The sequence below is a fragment of the Coregonus clupeaformis genome, chromosome 25, assembly GCF_020615455.1.
Source record: "Coregonus clupeaformis isolate EN_2021a chromosome 25, ASM2061545v1, whole genome shotgun sequence".
In the NCBI taxonomy this organism is placed as follows: domain Eukaryota; kingdom Metazoa; phylum Chordata; class Actinopteri; order Salmoniformes; family Salmonidae; genus Coregonus; species Coregonus clupeaformis.
Genome location: NC_059216.1, coordinates 21,022,140 through 21,038,140, shown reverse-complemented (window position 1 = coordinate 21,038,140; position 16,001 = coordinate 21,022,140).

The window sequence follows — 16,001 nt, the reverse complement described above, 5'->3', positions numbered from 1 at the left end:
GCGCTCGCCTTATGACGTCGGAGGGCCCGCTGCAGGTGGACGTGTGCAGCGTTCCATGTCTCCTCCGAGCGCCGCGCCCACTCATCCACCGCAGGAGCCTCGATCTGGCTCTGCTGCCAAGGTGCCAGAACCGGCTGGTAACCCAGCACACATTGAAAAGGGGTTAGGTTAGTGGAGGAATGGCGTAGGGAATTCTGGGCCATCTCGGCCCAGGGAACGACCTTGCCCACTCCTCCGGCCGGTCCTGGCAGTATGTTCTAAGAAACCTACCCACATCCTGGTTCACGCGTTCCACCTGCCCATTACTCTCCGGGTGGTAACCCGAGGTGAGGCTCACCGAGACCCCCAACCGCTCCATAAAGGCTCTCCAGACCCTGGAGGTAAATTGGGGACCCCGATCAGACACAATATCCTCGGGTACCCCGTAGTGCCGGAACACATGGGTGAATAGTGCTTCGCGGTTTGCAGGGCAGTAGGAAGGCCCGGCATGGGGAGCAAACGACAGGCCTTAGAAAACCGGTCCACAACGACCAGTATAGTGGTGTTCCCCTGTGAAGGAGGAAGGTCAGTAATGAAATCCACCGAGAGGTGAGACCATGGTCGTTGTGGAACGGGCAGGGGTAGTAACTTACCCCTAGGCAGATGTCTAGGCGCCTTACACTGGGCGCACACCGAGCAGGAGGAAACATAAACCCTCACATCCTTCGCCAACGTGGGCCACCAGTACTTGGCACTAAGACAGTGCACTGTCCGGCCGATACCAGGATGTCCAGAGGAGGGTGACGTGTGAGCCCAATAGATCAATCGATCCCGAACCTCGAGCGGAACGTACTTCCGACCCTCAGGGCATTGCGGTGGACTAGGGTCGGTGCGTAACGCCCGCTCGAGTTCAGCATCGACCTCCCACACTACCGGTGCCACCAGACACGACTCCGGCAGTATGGGAGTGGGCTCCACGGACCTCTCCTACGTGTCATACCGCCGAGACAGCGCATCTGCCTTACCGTTCTGTGACCCAGGGATGTACGTGATCTTAAATGTAAACCTGGTCAAGAACATATTCCATCTTGCCTGGCGAGGGTTCAGCCTCCTCGCTGCCCGGATGTACTCCAGGTTACGGTGGTCCGTCAAAATGAGGAAAGGGTGTTGAGCCCCCTCAAGCCAGTGCCTCCACACCTTTAGGGCCTGTACCACGGCTAACAGCTCCCTGTCCCCTACGTCATAGTTCCGCTCCGCCGGACTGAGCTTCTTAGAATAAAAAGCACAGGGCGGAGTTTAGGTGGCGCGCCAGACCGTTGTGAAAGCACGGCTCCTAGACCAGCCTCTGACGCGTCCACCTCTACCTGGAACGGCAAAGAGGGATCCGGATGCGCCAGCACCGGGGCCGAGGTAAACAGGTCCTTCAGCCTCCCAAACGCCCTGTCCGCCTCGGCCGACCACTGCAGACGCACCGGACCCCCCTTCAAAAGAGACGTGATGGGAGCTGCCACCTGTCCAAAACCCCGGATAAACCTCCTGTAGTAATTTGCAAACCCCAAAAACTGCTGCACCTCCTTCACAGTGGTTGGTGTTTGCCAATTACGCACGGCCGACACCCGGTCTACCTCCATCTTCACCCCTGACGCAGACAACTGATACCCCAAAAAGGAGACCGACTCCTGGAAAAACAGACACTTCTCTGCCTTAACATACAGGTCGTGCTCCACCAGCCTCCGCAACACTCGGCGCACCAGGGCCACATGCTCGACACGGGTAGGCGAGTACACGAGAATGTCATCTATGTACACAACCACCCCCTGCCCCTGCATGTCCCTGAAGATCTCATCCACGAATGATTGGAAAACTGACGGAGCGTTCATCAACCCGTATGGCATGACCAGATACTCGTAATGGCCCGAGGTGGTACTAAAGGCTGTCTTCCATTCATCGCCCTCCCTGATGCGCACCAAGTTGTACGCGCTCCTGAGATCTAATTTAGTGAAGAAGCGCGCCCCATGCAATGACTCAGTCATGGTCGCAATCAGCGGGAGTGGATAACTGTACTTCACCGTAATCTGATTGAGACCACGGTAATCGATGCACGGGCGCAAACCACCATCCTTCTTCTTCACAAAAAAGAAACTCGAGGACGCAGGGGAAGTGGAAGGCCGTATGTATCCTTGTCTCAGAGATTCGTCTATGTAGGTCTCCATAGCTTTTTTCTCCTCTTGAGACAGAGGATACACATGGCTCCGTGGGAGCGCAGCTCCTGCCTGGAGGTCTATCGCACAATCTCCCTGCCTATGGGGCGGCAACTGCGTCGCCCTCGACTTACTAAACGCAATAGCCAAATCCCCATACTCAGGGGGAACGTGCAATGCGGGCACCTGGTTTGGACTCTCCACCGAGGTAGCCCCTACGGAAACGCCTAAACATCTACCCACACACTGGGCAGACCACTCCATCAGAGCCCTCTCCTGCCACGAAATAGATGGGTTATGGGTACTCAACCAGGGCATGCCCAGCACCACCGGATACGCAGGAGAGTCAATCAGAAATAGCTGAATCATCTCCTGATGACCCCCCTGCGCACACATCCTAAGTGGCGCAGTGACCTCCCTGATCAAGCCCGCACCCAACGGACGACTATCTAGGGCATGAACGGGGAAAGGGACATCAACAGGAAGAAGGGGAATCCCTAAAGCTAAACAAAACTTCTTATCAATAAAATTCCCAGCCGCGCCTGAATCTACCAGCGCCTTATGCTGGGAATGAGGTGCTACCTGTGGAAAACGCACAGGTATACAGAAATGTGCAACAGAGAGCTCTGGGTGAGTGGGGCGCCTACTCACCTGGAAGGAATCCCCAGTGCGGGACCTGTCGTCCTCTCCCCCTAGGAGGCCATCCCCAGCACCTAGCCGCGGTGTGTCCTCCCCGACCACAGTTGGTGCAGGGGATGGACCCCCTAGTAAGCCGACCCCTCCTCTCTCTAGCGCCAGCGCCCCGAGCTCCATGGGGCACGGCTCGGAGGCGCTGGAGGGTGAAATGGACGGACCCCCTCGGGACGTCCGCGGGTAGCTAGCAGGTTATCCAGCCTGATGGACATGTCGACCAACTGGTCGAACGTGAGGCTGGTGTCCCTACAGGCCAGCTCCCGACGGACGTCCTCTCGTAGACTACATCTGTAGTGATCGACGAGAGCCCGATCATTCCACCCTGCATCTGCCGCTAGAGTACGGAATTCGAGGGCGAACTCCTGAGCACTCCTCCTCCCCTGCAGGAGGAAGACCAGACGCTCCCCCGCCGCTTTCCCCTCCGGGGATGGTCAAACACCGCCCCTGAAGCGGCGGGAGAACTCTCGTAGGTTATGGTGTCCGCGTCGATCCTCCTCCACTCCGCGTTGGCCCATTCCAACGCCTTCCCGGACAGGCAGGAGATCAGGGCGGACACGCTCTCATGTCCCGAGGGCGCCGGGTGCACGGTGGCCAGGTACAGCTCCACCTGGAGAAGGAAACCCTGGCACCCAGCCGCGGTTCCATCGTAAGCCCTCGGGAGCGAGAGTCGGACTCTCGGGGTTCCGGTGCGGGAATAGGCTGACTGGCCGATGGTGCTGGCAGGGCGGGTGGCGGTGGAGCGTCCCCAGCCTCGGATGGTGGTGATCACCTCCTGCAGTGCGGTCCCCATCTGCAGGATCTGGTCACCTTGTTCCCGGACCCTGTCCTCCAGCGTCGCCTGGGCTGCTGCGGCTCCTGCTGATTCCATTTAAAAGGTGTGTTATTCTGTCAGCGCGTGCTGTAGGTGGGTGCAGTGGTGGAATCAAACGCAGGACACAGACGGATAGTCCAACAGACTTTAGTGATCGCCAAACACGGCAATAGGTCAACTCTTGCCCGAAGGCGAAATACGCACGAAGGCGAACAAAACAAAAGCGCACAAACAGGTGCGTAAATACTCCAACAGTGGAGGGAAGCTCAACCGAGCAAAATACAGGAATCACGCCCTATACACGAATGACAAAAATCAATAACACACAACACTAGACAAACACAACGAGAAACTTATAGAACACTAATTAGGCTAAACAAGAACAGGTGTGACAACAAACAGACAAAAGCAAACGAACATGAAACATACAACGGTGGCAGCTAGTATTCCGGAGACAACGAACGCCGAAGCCTGCCCGAACAAGGGAGAGAGGCAGCCTCGGCCGAAACCGTGACAATACACAGACCAACACCCCTTGTCTTATCGGATTCAGCCGTTCAATCCTGCCGATGTAGCGTATATCCCGCCAGCTGTATGAAAAACTAAATGTTATGCACTCACTAACTGTAAGTCGCTCTGGATAAGAGCGTCTGCTAAATGATTAAAATGTAAATGTGAATGTATGTTGTCCATGTCGTCGTTCAGCCACGACTCGGTGAAACATAAGATATTACTGTTTTTAATGTCCCGTTGGTAGGATAACCTTAATCTTAGGTTGTCCAATTTATTTTCAAATGATTGAACATTGGCTAATAGGATTGATGGAAGAGGCAGTTTACTCACTCGCCGTCGGATCCTTACAAGGCACCCCAACCTACGTCCGCTATATCTCCGTATCTTTCTCATGCGAATGACAGGGATTTGGGCCTTGACGGGTGTCTGTAGAATATCCTTTGTGTCCGACTCGTTGAAGAAAAAATCTTTGTCCAATACGAGGTGAGTAATCGCTGTCCTGATATCCAGAAGCTCTTTTTGGTCATAAGAGACGATGGCAGAAACATTATGTACAGAATAAATTATAAATAACACGAAGAAACACACATAATAATACAATTGGTTAGAGGGCTGTAAAACGCCAGCAATCTTTTCCGGCGCCATTGTGTAGCCTATCTATTTTGTGAGTATAGACTCATAGGTGCTTTCGCCACTGCACCTTTTAATATTTCACGTCCCTGAAACTGAAAATGCTCTGGCCAGCGATCCCGCGTTATCGATTCATTTCATTTCACCCACTCAAAAAAACCCATGTCTTTGCCTTTGGAATGTTGAGCTCGCTCCGATACACTCCCCTCATTTTTCTGCTTCGTTAATCAATAAATGCCCTGCAATTTTGCCCAATTAGTTTCACACTCTTCCCATCGATTAAATGGAAGAAAAACATATTCCATTTTGATGTACATCAGAGGACGTCCGACACTTCATCAGGTGGTATTGATCATGGCCAGTCTCCCTGACTGAGCTCCGTGTGGATGACCTCCATCATTAGGGCCCACGTCTGGCTGCCGGGCCCCAGTCAAGGTGTACCGTCGCGGGCTCCCCTATGGTGCCTATACACCCCCTTCCCTCCACTCCCTTCATCAACTCCAGCTCTTCTCTCCCTGCTGCAATGGGATCATGGCGACCCCCCTGCTGATGATAACAGAGGTAAGAATCAGTCCTGGGTGTCAGAATGCATCTCATCTCTCAGGTGTTAGCCGACCACTAATGAGGACAGGCGCTGTCAAAGCCCGGCCCCCTGCAGCGAGAGACACACTCGAGGGCAGAATGAACAGACCGTATCAGGAAAACAAATAGACTCTCCGCTCCGTCCGCCACCTGCTAAAAACTGAGGATGAGGTACAGTATATGGGTTCAGGTGAGCTCTAGGGCCACTTGGAAGGGCCCAATTAAATGTAGGCCTATGATATGTTTCCTATGTACACCTAAGTGTGTAGTAGAGATGTAGGATCTTAATTTGATCACTATTTTGTTGCTGAGAATTTTCCTGCACAGCAGGAAATGCAAACTTGTAGTATATTCAAGTTTGAAAAATACTTCTAAAGTTTGTAATTTCCAATTTAAAATGTCAGACTTGATTTATCCTAATGCAAAAATGTATCAAACCCTACAAAAAAATTCCATTAATTATAATCCGTATAATAATTAAAATGTCCTGTTGCTGCAGGATTATTTTCCTGCTGTAGCAACCTGGCTCAAATTAAAATCCTACATCGGTAGGCTACTATAGCAGTTTGTCTTCAAGAACGTCATATGGAAGGTTCGTCAAAGATGTCAAGTGTCTTCCTCAAACGTGCAGTATTCACTCTAAACCAGAGCATTTATTTTGTATGCATACCAATGGGAAATGAACATGAAGTGCCACGGTTTGTTACTTTACATTCAATACAGTATGCTGGGCATGCAATTCACTATACACAACATGCCTTCACATGAATCATTACTTTACTTCCTGCAACAGAGAAGTGTATATCAACAAAGATACTTAATAATTTCCATGTTAAAACAAGCAATAGTTAAATCTTGGTTGCTATGTGATGTTATGTCTGTATTTAATAATTGCACTTTCATTTTCTCGACCATCTTGGATAACATGGACTTAGCAGCAGTGCTGGTCAATACACAGCCAGACAGATCAATATTGGAATGGCCAATTCATTAAACAATAAATTCATGTTTTTCATTCCAGTGGCTCTGGAGAGAAGAGAGGTGACATACTGTAAGAACTGCAGCGTTCTTCATCTGACTTTCGACCTCTGTTGTAGGTAACACCTGTCTCATTATACAGGTGTGATATTAATCATTTTGTTAAGCAAAATAATTGCATGGAGGCTATATTAAAATAGTGTGTTATTACATTTTAACAGTATGCTATTAAAAGCTTTAAGCATAATATCACATTTACTCTACATACTATTGGCATTTGTGGTGTTGGCTGTCTGTCTTAAGGATACAGTATTTTGGCTTTATTGGATCAGTTATATAAAGCATGATTTCATTCTCTCATATCAGCTTATGTTCGGTGACCTATCACTCCAAAGTCATATTGAACACGAGTTTGTTGACGAGTGAAAACTTTCATCAAAAGGTTCTGAGACCTCTGCAGCTTACTTTGCTAGTACCTTTAGATGGGAACCGCATCAATTATGCATGTCCATTGAATCCCCAATGTTGTACACCAGCGCCTCAAGATATTCAAACACACAATCAATAATTCTCCATCAGCCAGGGAGCTTCTGAGAGACCCATGCGATACTCTTTGAAGCAGCCTGACAAGTTTAACGCAGTCCGGTGTCTGGGAGTGCTAATGGCCACCCTCTTAGGAGAATATGACGTCTCCCGTTGTAAGTCTTTATATTTTCATCCTGCACAATTGTATCATATTGGGGGTATAACGGGATCACTCCCGTGCTAAGTCCTCAAAAGTCATCATTGTTCCGAGAGAGAAAGAAGGGGAATCCTCCCACTTTGAACACAGCATCAGCTCAGAAAAGCAAGAAACAAGATCCATTCCAGCCCGGCTGAGCTTTGAAGAGATGATGGTCCGTATTAATTTACTACTAAAACTTTGAATAATAACAATTCCAATATGTTTTTGTTGGAATTGTGCCCTGTGGCGATCTTCTCCGACAGGAGCCAGTGGCAAAGAGTAGGAACATTGTTGCTAATGAAGCCAGCCTCTCTGTTAATCCCTTGAACAAGCCATTGATCAATTAGCAACACAGCTTCTTACACGTCCCTCTATGTCTCATTTAGAGTTCGCTTTGATTAATACACTGATACTACCTACAACAAAAGCCATTCCCCCAGGAAGGGCCAAGGATTTCTCCAACACAAGCCCGGAAAACATGAAAATATTTTGTATGTTGATTTTCTTTCTTTCTTGACTTCGGGTAGTAGCCAGTCAGTTACACATCTGCAGTCGTGTGTTGTGCATCTGGTACAACTCAGAGGTAACGCCGTTCACGGGGTGTCTGTGAAATCCTTGGAGACAATCACATACACACTCATTCTGCTCTATTGTCCTTCCTTCATTGTCCAACTTCTGTAGACTGACCATAGCAACCACAGCCACTGACCATAGCAACATTCCAATTCAATTCAGGTACACCAATCGTTGCTTTACAAAATATATGCTCTTCTCCATGACACCATTGTTAGTGAGATACAGACATATAAAATAAATGAAATCATCCCATAGATCCAAGGGGTTATCTAGTCTAGAGGTTCCAATGACATATGGAATTGTTTTAAGAAGATTATACCATGGATCATTTAGCTGCTTGATTTAGAATTTTAGGACCCCTTTAGGTATGCCCCAAATATATATAAAAAATATTTGATAAAATATTGAATTTGGCCTTTACTACTATAGCCCATTGAAACCGGTTGAATAACACATTCATAAATCGCAAAAAAAGACAGTACAAAAAATATATCATAAGGAATGAGGTTTTGAAGTATCTGTCCTATATCTAGGAGATATAAGAAAGATCAGGAAAGATATATATACAGTATCAGTCAAAGGTTTGGACACACCTACTCATTCAAGGGTTTTTCTTTATTTTTACTATTTTCTACATTGTAGAATATTAGTGAAGACATGAAATAACACATATGGTATCATGTAGTAACCAACAAAGTGTTAAACAAATCAAAATATATTTTATATTTGTGAGAGTGGGATTAGAAGGAGTCAGGCGCAGGAGGGTAAATCACAGAATACTGAGTTTATTCCGTCATACACAGTTGCGCTGGATAGCGACCACAAAATACAGGCACAGGAGAACAATCTACCCTGCCAATACAAGGTATGGGTAGCTCCAACAAAATACAGGCACAGGGGAAACATCTACCCCGGAAATACAAGGTACGAGTAGCTCCACCGAGCTACACTCAACTCACATAAAACAATCACCCACAAGGACAAGGGGACAGAGGGAATACTTATACACTGACTAATGAGGGGATATGAACCAGGTATGTGTAATTGACAAGACAAGACAAATGGAATGATGATATATGGAGCGGCAGTGGCTAGTAAGCCGGTGACGACGAACGACGAAACCTGCCCGAACAAGGAGGGGAGGCAGCCTCGGCGGAAGTCGTGACAATATTTGAGATTCTTCAAATAGCCACCCTTTGCCTTGATGACAGCTTTGCACACTCTTGGCATTCATTTGTATGGGTTACCTTTAGACGAGTCCTGTGACACTTGTGGGGGTTGTAGAGCAAAACTGGGAGAACACCATCATGTCCATGAGAGTCTCCCCTTTCTACAGTGGGGTCGAATTAGTTTGTAGCCCAAATGGTTTGGATGCTACAGGCAAATGTTGGCACATCAGCGTTACCGACTTCAGATGAGTCCCTTTCTATAGAGTGGTCATATTAGTTTGCAGGCCAAACTGTTCAGATGCTACAGACCATTTCGTGAGAAGGCTGGAATGGGCTACAAGACCATCGCCAAGCAGCTTGGTGAGAAGGTGACAACAGTTGGTGCGATTATTCGCAAATGGAAGAAACACAAAATAACTGTCAATCTCCCTCGGCCTGGGGCTCCATGCAATATCTCACCTTGTGGAGTTGCAATGATCATGAGAACGGTGAGGAATCAGCCCAGAACTACACGTGAGGATCTTGTCAATGATCTCAAGGCAGCTGGGACCATAGTCACCAAGAAAACAATTGGTAACACACTACGCCGTGATGGACTGAAATCCTGCAGCGCCCGCAAGGTCCCCCTGCTCAAGAAAGCACATATACAGGGCCATCTGAAGTTTGCCAATGAACATCTGAATGATTCAGAGGAGAACTGGGTGAAAGTGTTGTGGTCAGATGAGACCAAAATCGAGCACTTTGACATCAACTCAACTCGGAAGGAAGGAATGGAGGAATGCTGCCTATGACCCCAAGAACACCATCCCCACCGTCAAACATGGAGGTGGAAACATTATGCTTTGGGGTGTTTTTCTGCTAAGGGGACAGGACAACTTCACCGCATCAAAGGGACGATGGACGGGGCCATGTACTGTCATATTTTGGGTGAGAACCTCCTTCCCTCAGCCAGGGCATTGAAAATGGGTCGTGGATGGGTATTCCAGCATGACAATGACCCAAAACACGGCCAAGGCAACAAAGGAGTGGCTCAAGAAGAAGCACATTAAGGTCCTGGAGTGGCCTAGCCAGTCTCCAGACCTTAATCCCATAGAAAATCTGTGGAGGGAGCTGAAGGTTCGAGTTGCCAAACGTCAGCCTCGAAACCTTAATGACTTGGAGAAGATCTGCAAAGAGGAGTGAGACAAAATCCCTCCTGAGATGTGTGCAAACCTGATGGCCAACTACAAGAAACGTCTGACCTCTGTGATTGCCAACAAGGGTTTTGCCACCAAGTACTAAGTCATGTTTTGCAGACGGGTCAATTACTTATTTCCCTCATTAAAATGCAAATCTATTTATAACATTTTTGACATGCGTTTTTCTGGATTTTTGTTGTTGTTATTCTGTCTCTCACTGTTCAAATAAACCTACCATTAAAATTTATAGACTGATCATGTCTTTGTCAGTGGGCAAACGTACAAAATCAGCAGGGGATTAAATACTTTTTTCCCTCACTGTACACAATACATGTCACAATTGTCTCAAGGCTTAAAAACCCATCTTTAACCTGTCTCCTCCCCTTCATCTACACCGATTGAAGTGATATCAATAAGGGACAATAGCTTTCACCTGGATTTACCTGGTCAGTCTACCTCATGGCAAGCACAGGTGCTCTTAATGTTTTGTATACTCAGTGTATACCCTTGAGCTTCAATTATGTATTAGCTAAAATTGGCTGTAAGTGATTCTCTTGTAGTCTTTATTTAGCATCTAGTTTGAGACACAAGAAACCCAGCAAGGACATCTAGCCTGTTGACTAGACGACTAGGACTGTTATCCCAGTATGATGCAAGAATTTGACAGAGAGTCTAGCCGCTTGAGAAAGGTCCCCATTGGACAACTTTCAATACCTCCACCACCGCTGCTAAAGCATAGGGGATAGCTCGCCTCGGGTAGCAATTGGTGCTTTCTGGAATGGAACCTCCAGTCTGCCTAGTTGCCAATTCCCCAGGAGTAGTGTCAGTAAAAAAATACAAGATCCCCAAAAAGGAACTGATTACTGATGACAGACTATAAGACTGCTGAGATTGTGTGTCATTAAGTACAATGCTGATCTGCTACTTTCTGTAATATTTTGTAAATATTTTCTGTTAATAGTTCCCTAAAGTTTATTGCAAAGTACTGGCCGCCTATTAGTCTTCTTCCTTAGACTAAATTACTTCAAAATTCCTCTCTTCCTTTTTTTCTCCTGGCGATGTGTGAGATATGTACAGTGGGGGAAAAAAGTATTTAGTCAGCGACCAATTGTGCAAGTTCTCCCACTTAAAAAGATGAGAGAGGCCTGTAATTTTCATCATAGGTACACATCAACTATGACAGACAAAATGAGGAAAAAAATCCAGAAAATCACATTGTAGGATTTTTTATGAATTTATTTGCAAATTATGGTGGAAAATAAGTATTTGGTCAATAACAAAAGTTTCTCAATACTTTGTTATATACCCTTTGTTGGCAATGACACAGGTCAAACATTTTCTGTAGGTCTTCACAAGGTTTCCACACACTGTTGCTGGTATTTTGGCCCATTCCTCCATGCAGATCTCCTCTAGAGCAGTGATGTTTTGGGGCTGTCGCTGGGCAACACAGACTTTCAACTCCCTCCAAAGATTTTCTATGGGGTTGAGATCTGGAGACTGGCTAGGCCACTCCAGGACCTTGAAATGCTTCTTACGAAGCCACTCCTTCGTTGCCCGGCGGTGTGTTTGGGATCATTGTCATGCTGAAAGACCCAGCCACATTTCATCTTCAATGCCCTTGCTGATGGAAGGAGGTTTTCACTCAAAATCTCACGATACATGGCCCCATTCATTCTTTCCTTTACACGGATCAGTCGTCCTGGTCCCTTTGCAGAAAAAACAGCCCCAAAGCATGATGTTTCCACCCCCATGCTTCACAGTAGGTATGGTGTTCTTTGTCCTCCAAACACAACGAGTTGAGTTTTACCAAAAAGTTCTATTTTGGTTTCATCTGACCATATGACATTCTCCCAATCCTCTTCTGGATCATCCAAATGCACTCTAGCAAACTTCAGACGGGCCTGGACATGTACTGGCTTAAGCAGGGGGACACGTCTGGCACTGCAGGATTTGAGTCCCTGGCGGCGTAGTGTGTTACTGATGGTAGGCTTTGTTACTTTGGTCCCAGCTCTCTGCAGGTCATTCACTAGGTCCCCCCGTGTGGTTCTGGGATTTTTGCTCACCGTTCTTGTGATCATTTTGACCCCACGGGGTGAGATCTTGCGTGGAGCCCCAGATCGAGGGAGATTATCAGTGGTCTTGTATGTCTTCCATTTCCTAATAATTGCTCCCACAGTTGATTTCTTCAAACCAAGCTGCTTACCTATTGCAGATTCAGTCTTCCCAGCCTGGTGCAGGTCTACAATTTTGTTTCTGGTGTCCTTTGACAGCTCTTTGGTCTTGGCCATAGTGGAGTTTGGAGTGTGACAGTTTGAGGTTGTGGACAGGTGTCTTTTTATACTGATAACAAGTTCAAACAGGTGCCATTAATACAGGTAACGAGTGGAGGACAGAGGAGCCTCTTAAAGAAGAAGTTACAGGTCTGTGAGAGCCAGAATCTTGCTTGTTTGTAGGTGACCAAATAATTATTTTCCACCATAATTTGCAAATAAATTCATAAAAAATCCTACAATGTGAGTTTCTGGAAAAAAATCTCAATTTGTCTGTCATAGTTGACGTGTACCTATGATGAAAATTACAGGCCTCTCTCATCTTTTTAAGTGGGAGAACTTGCACAGTTGGTGGCTGACTAAATACCTTTTTTCCCCCACTGTATATATATATATATATATATATATATATATATATATATATATATATATATATATATATATATATATATATATATATACATATCAGGTCCCTTCCTTTTTCTTCATCTGGTGAGTCAGAGAGAAGCAGTTTGAGTTTATATTGAGCGGTTTCCAGTTCATGTTCAAGCTGTTTACGCTCATTTGTAAGATTTATACTTGTCATAAAATACAGAGGATATTGTTTGTTATTTTGTGTTTTTGGTGTGATTTAGGTTGAATTCCTGTCCCATCCTGTGCTGAAATTAACCATGTCCCTTTATTTAACCGTGTGTCTAAACAATATTGACTGCGGGGACACCTGCTGACAAACAGACAACGAGCTGTGGTCAAAAGTAAGAGGTTGTGCGTCTCTGTATCATGCCCCATCCCTTTATAACAACCATCGCTAGGGAGACCGTGAAGTGAAACAGTCAAGTAACTGTCAGCCAAGACAGTGGAACGCGGAGAGAGGGTGAGAACATATAAACAGACTCCCTGTAACAAGTTTGTTTTCTGAGGTGTCAGGTTCCTCGGCCAAGTTACACGTTTTTGGTTATCTGTGAGGTCTATTCTGTTATGTTTGGCACCAGCGAAGGGCCTCAGCAATACATTAAAGGGAGTTCTATGAACCATTAATTAGGCTGGCAAATGGAGCTTGTAATTTGGCAAGAGGCAAAGCCCCGAGTGCATTGAATTGCAGATATGCAGCGGGGCTGAGCGAGAAAGAGAGAGAGAAAAAAAATGCCCAGACTGCTCTGATGAGCCTCTGAGAGAATAAGGGAACTATTTTCTGTCCTTCTGAAAGCTTTCTCCACAGCTGCTAATCTCCAAGCAAAGTAAGACTAACGTTTCACCTCTCCCTTTCTTCTACATGCTTCAGAGTGGCAGGATATGAAAATGGTCTTTATGGCCTGTAAGTGGGTAGACAATCGAGCGTGGCGGGGCATTGAAACAACTTGGAAGCGAGCTGATTTCCCCGCTTCATCTGCATAAAATCAGGGGGCTATTTGATTGCGGGCCTTGCCGCTTCAATGAAGTCCGCCCAAGAAAAGAGGGGTTTCTCATCAGTCTCTCCATAGGCGCTGTCGGAAAAAATAAAGGAAAAAAAGATACTGGCTGCATCCACAATCTACAGAGCTTGGTGATATAGCTGTGGCCGTTGCTGTGTCCTTTGGTTACGCCCTGAATGAGATGGAGAAGTTACTGTAGCGGGACGTGTGGTGCTGCTGCTGCAGAAATCAAGCCAGGAGGGGCCAGTAAAAGATCCCCCCTAGCCAGCGTACCATGGGAACACACATCACTACTACAGGATCAATTACTGGCATGTTGCTGGAGGGGTTGTGCTGCATGAAAGGTCCGGAGAGGGAGCTCGATCAATGCTGACTGCAGAGGGGGTTACCTCCATACCAAACACACAGAGTGAGCGAGAGAGAGAGAGAGAGAGAGAGAGAGAGAGACAGAGACAGAGACAGAGACAGAGACAGAGACAGAGACAGAGAGACAGAAAGAGCGAGAGAGAAAGAGCGAGAGAGAGAGAGAGAGACAGAAAGAGCGAGAGAGAGAGAGAGAGAGAGAGAGAGAGAGCGAGAGAGAGAGAGAGAGAGCGAGAGAGAGAGAGAGAGAAGACTGGCCACCCGATCATTTTCCTGTACTGCTGCCCCTGGCTGTCCAACACTGATGTGCCCACCTTCACACATGTAGTTTGCTCACACACACACAGACAAACACACACACACACACACCACCGCTCAATCTTCAGAGGCCCATTGAGGTGAGACAAGGAAAAAAAGCCAAAGAGAAAAGAAGAGGATGAAGAATGAAGGAGAAGGACAGTGGCCTAGCTAGCCAATCCCCAAGCAATAATTTGATATAGCCCAGCCAGCCACTTGATAGACATTAACCTGGCAGGGGGGAAGTGGTGCTATCACGCATGGCCCAGTGACTCCTACAGCCTTTCCAGCCTTAATTCTTCAGGCCAGGGCTCTAACGAGTGGAAAATCACATAGATATGAGAGGAGGTGGAGGGGGTTACGTCAGCTAAAATGGCTGCTAAATATAGACTACGGTATTACAGTGAATACCTCATTTGTTTTGACGTCACGTTACCTATGGCGACACTTATCTTGAGTGCCAATCAGTGGTGTGTATTCATGGATGCCAAGGGAAGCCAGGCTTCCCCAAAAAATGTACCAAGAAAAAAAAACATACAAAATAATGTATATTTTGTCTCAATTTGCAATAGGCCGAGTGTATCTCACCGAGCGAACAAAACAGTGCCCCTCTGTCTCAGTACGTGTAACATATCTATCTGATGCTGTCTGGTGAGAAAGAGTATGACATTGTTGAATGCAAGGGAAGCCAACGAGCATTTGGCCTCCCTTAATTTGGCCTCCCTTAATAAAAAATTATAATAATAGCCAATCAGCGTTGAGCTAAAATGAGTGAGCTCAGCTGTGAATGGTCCTGGCCCACAAAAAAAAAGTGTCAAGGGAAGCCAGTTTGGATTTGGCTTCAGACCAATCACAAGCCAAATGTCATTATTGACAGAAAAAAAAACATGAATTGTTGTATATTGTGCTGTTGTCCTCTAGTGGCTAGCTAGCTAAAATTGTCCCTTTCTTAAATTAGCCATGGATGGAGATGAGATAGGGATTTGGACTTGTGGTTTTACTTAATTCTCCATACTGGCCAATGATTATAACGGCGATTCTGATCCAACCATAAATTCATACATTGTGCCTCTGGCCTGAGAGGATGGAAGTTCAACATGTAGCATGCTAATGTTAACTAGCTGGCCTGGCGTATCGTTGCCCATGAAAGGAAGTTAGACTACCGAGCAAGGATTTTCACCAGGTAGCCTAGAACAATAAAAACTACAAGTGTGTACTGTATGACAGAGTCATAGAGCGTTTAGGCAACATGAAAGAGGAGGATGGCATTGGCATTTCTCTACAAGTTGGGTGAGTCAACATGTTTTTCCTACTTGAACACACACACACACACACACACACAGACACAGCAATCCGTACCATGGACAGCCATATCATACAGTATTTAAAAAATCCAATCAAATGTTATTTGTCACATGCGCCGAATACAACAGGTGTAGACCTTACCGGGAAATGCTTACTTACAAGACCTTAACAACAATGCAGTTTTAAGAAAGACAAGAGTTAAGAAAATATTTACTAAATAAACAAAAGTTTAAAAAAGTAACACAATAAAATAACAATAACGAAGCTTTATATACAGGGGGTACCGGCACGGAGTCAATGTGTGGGGGTACAGGTTAGTC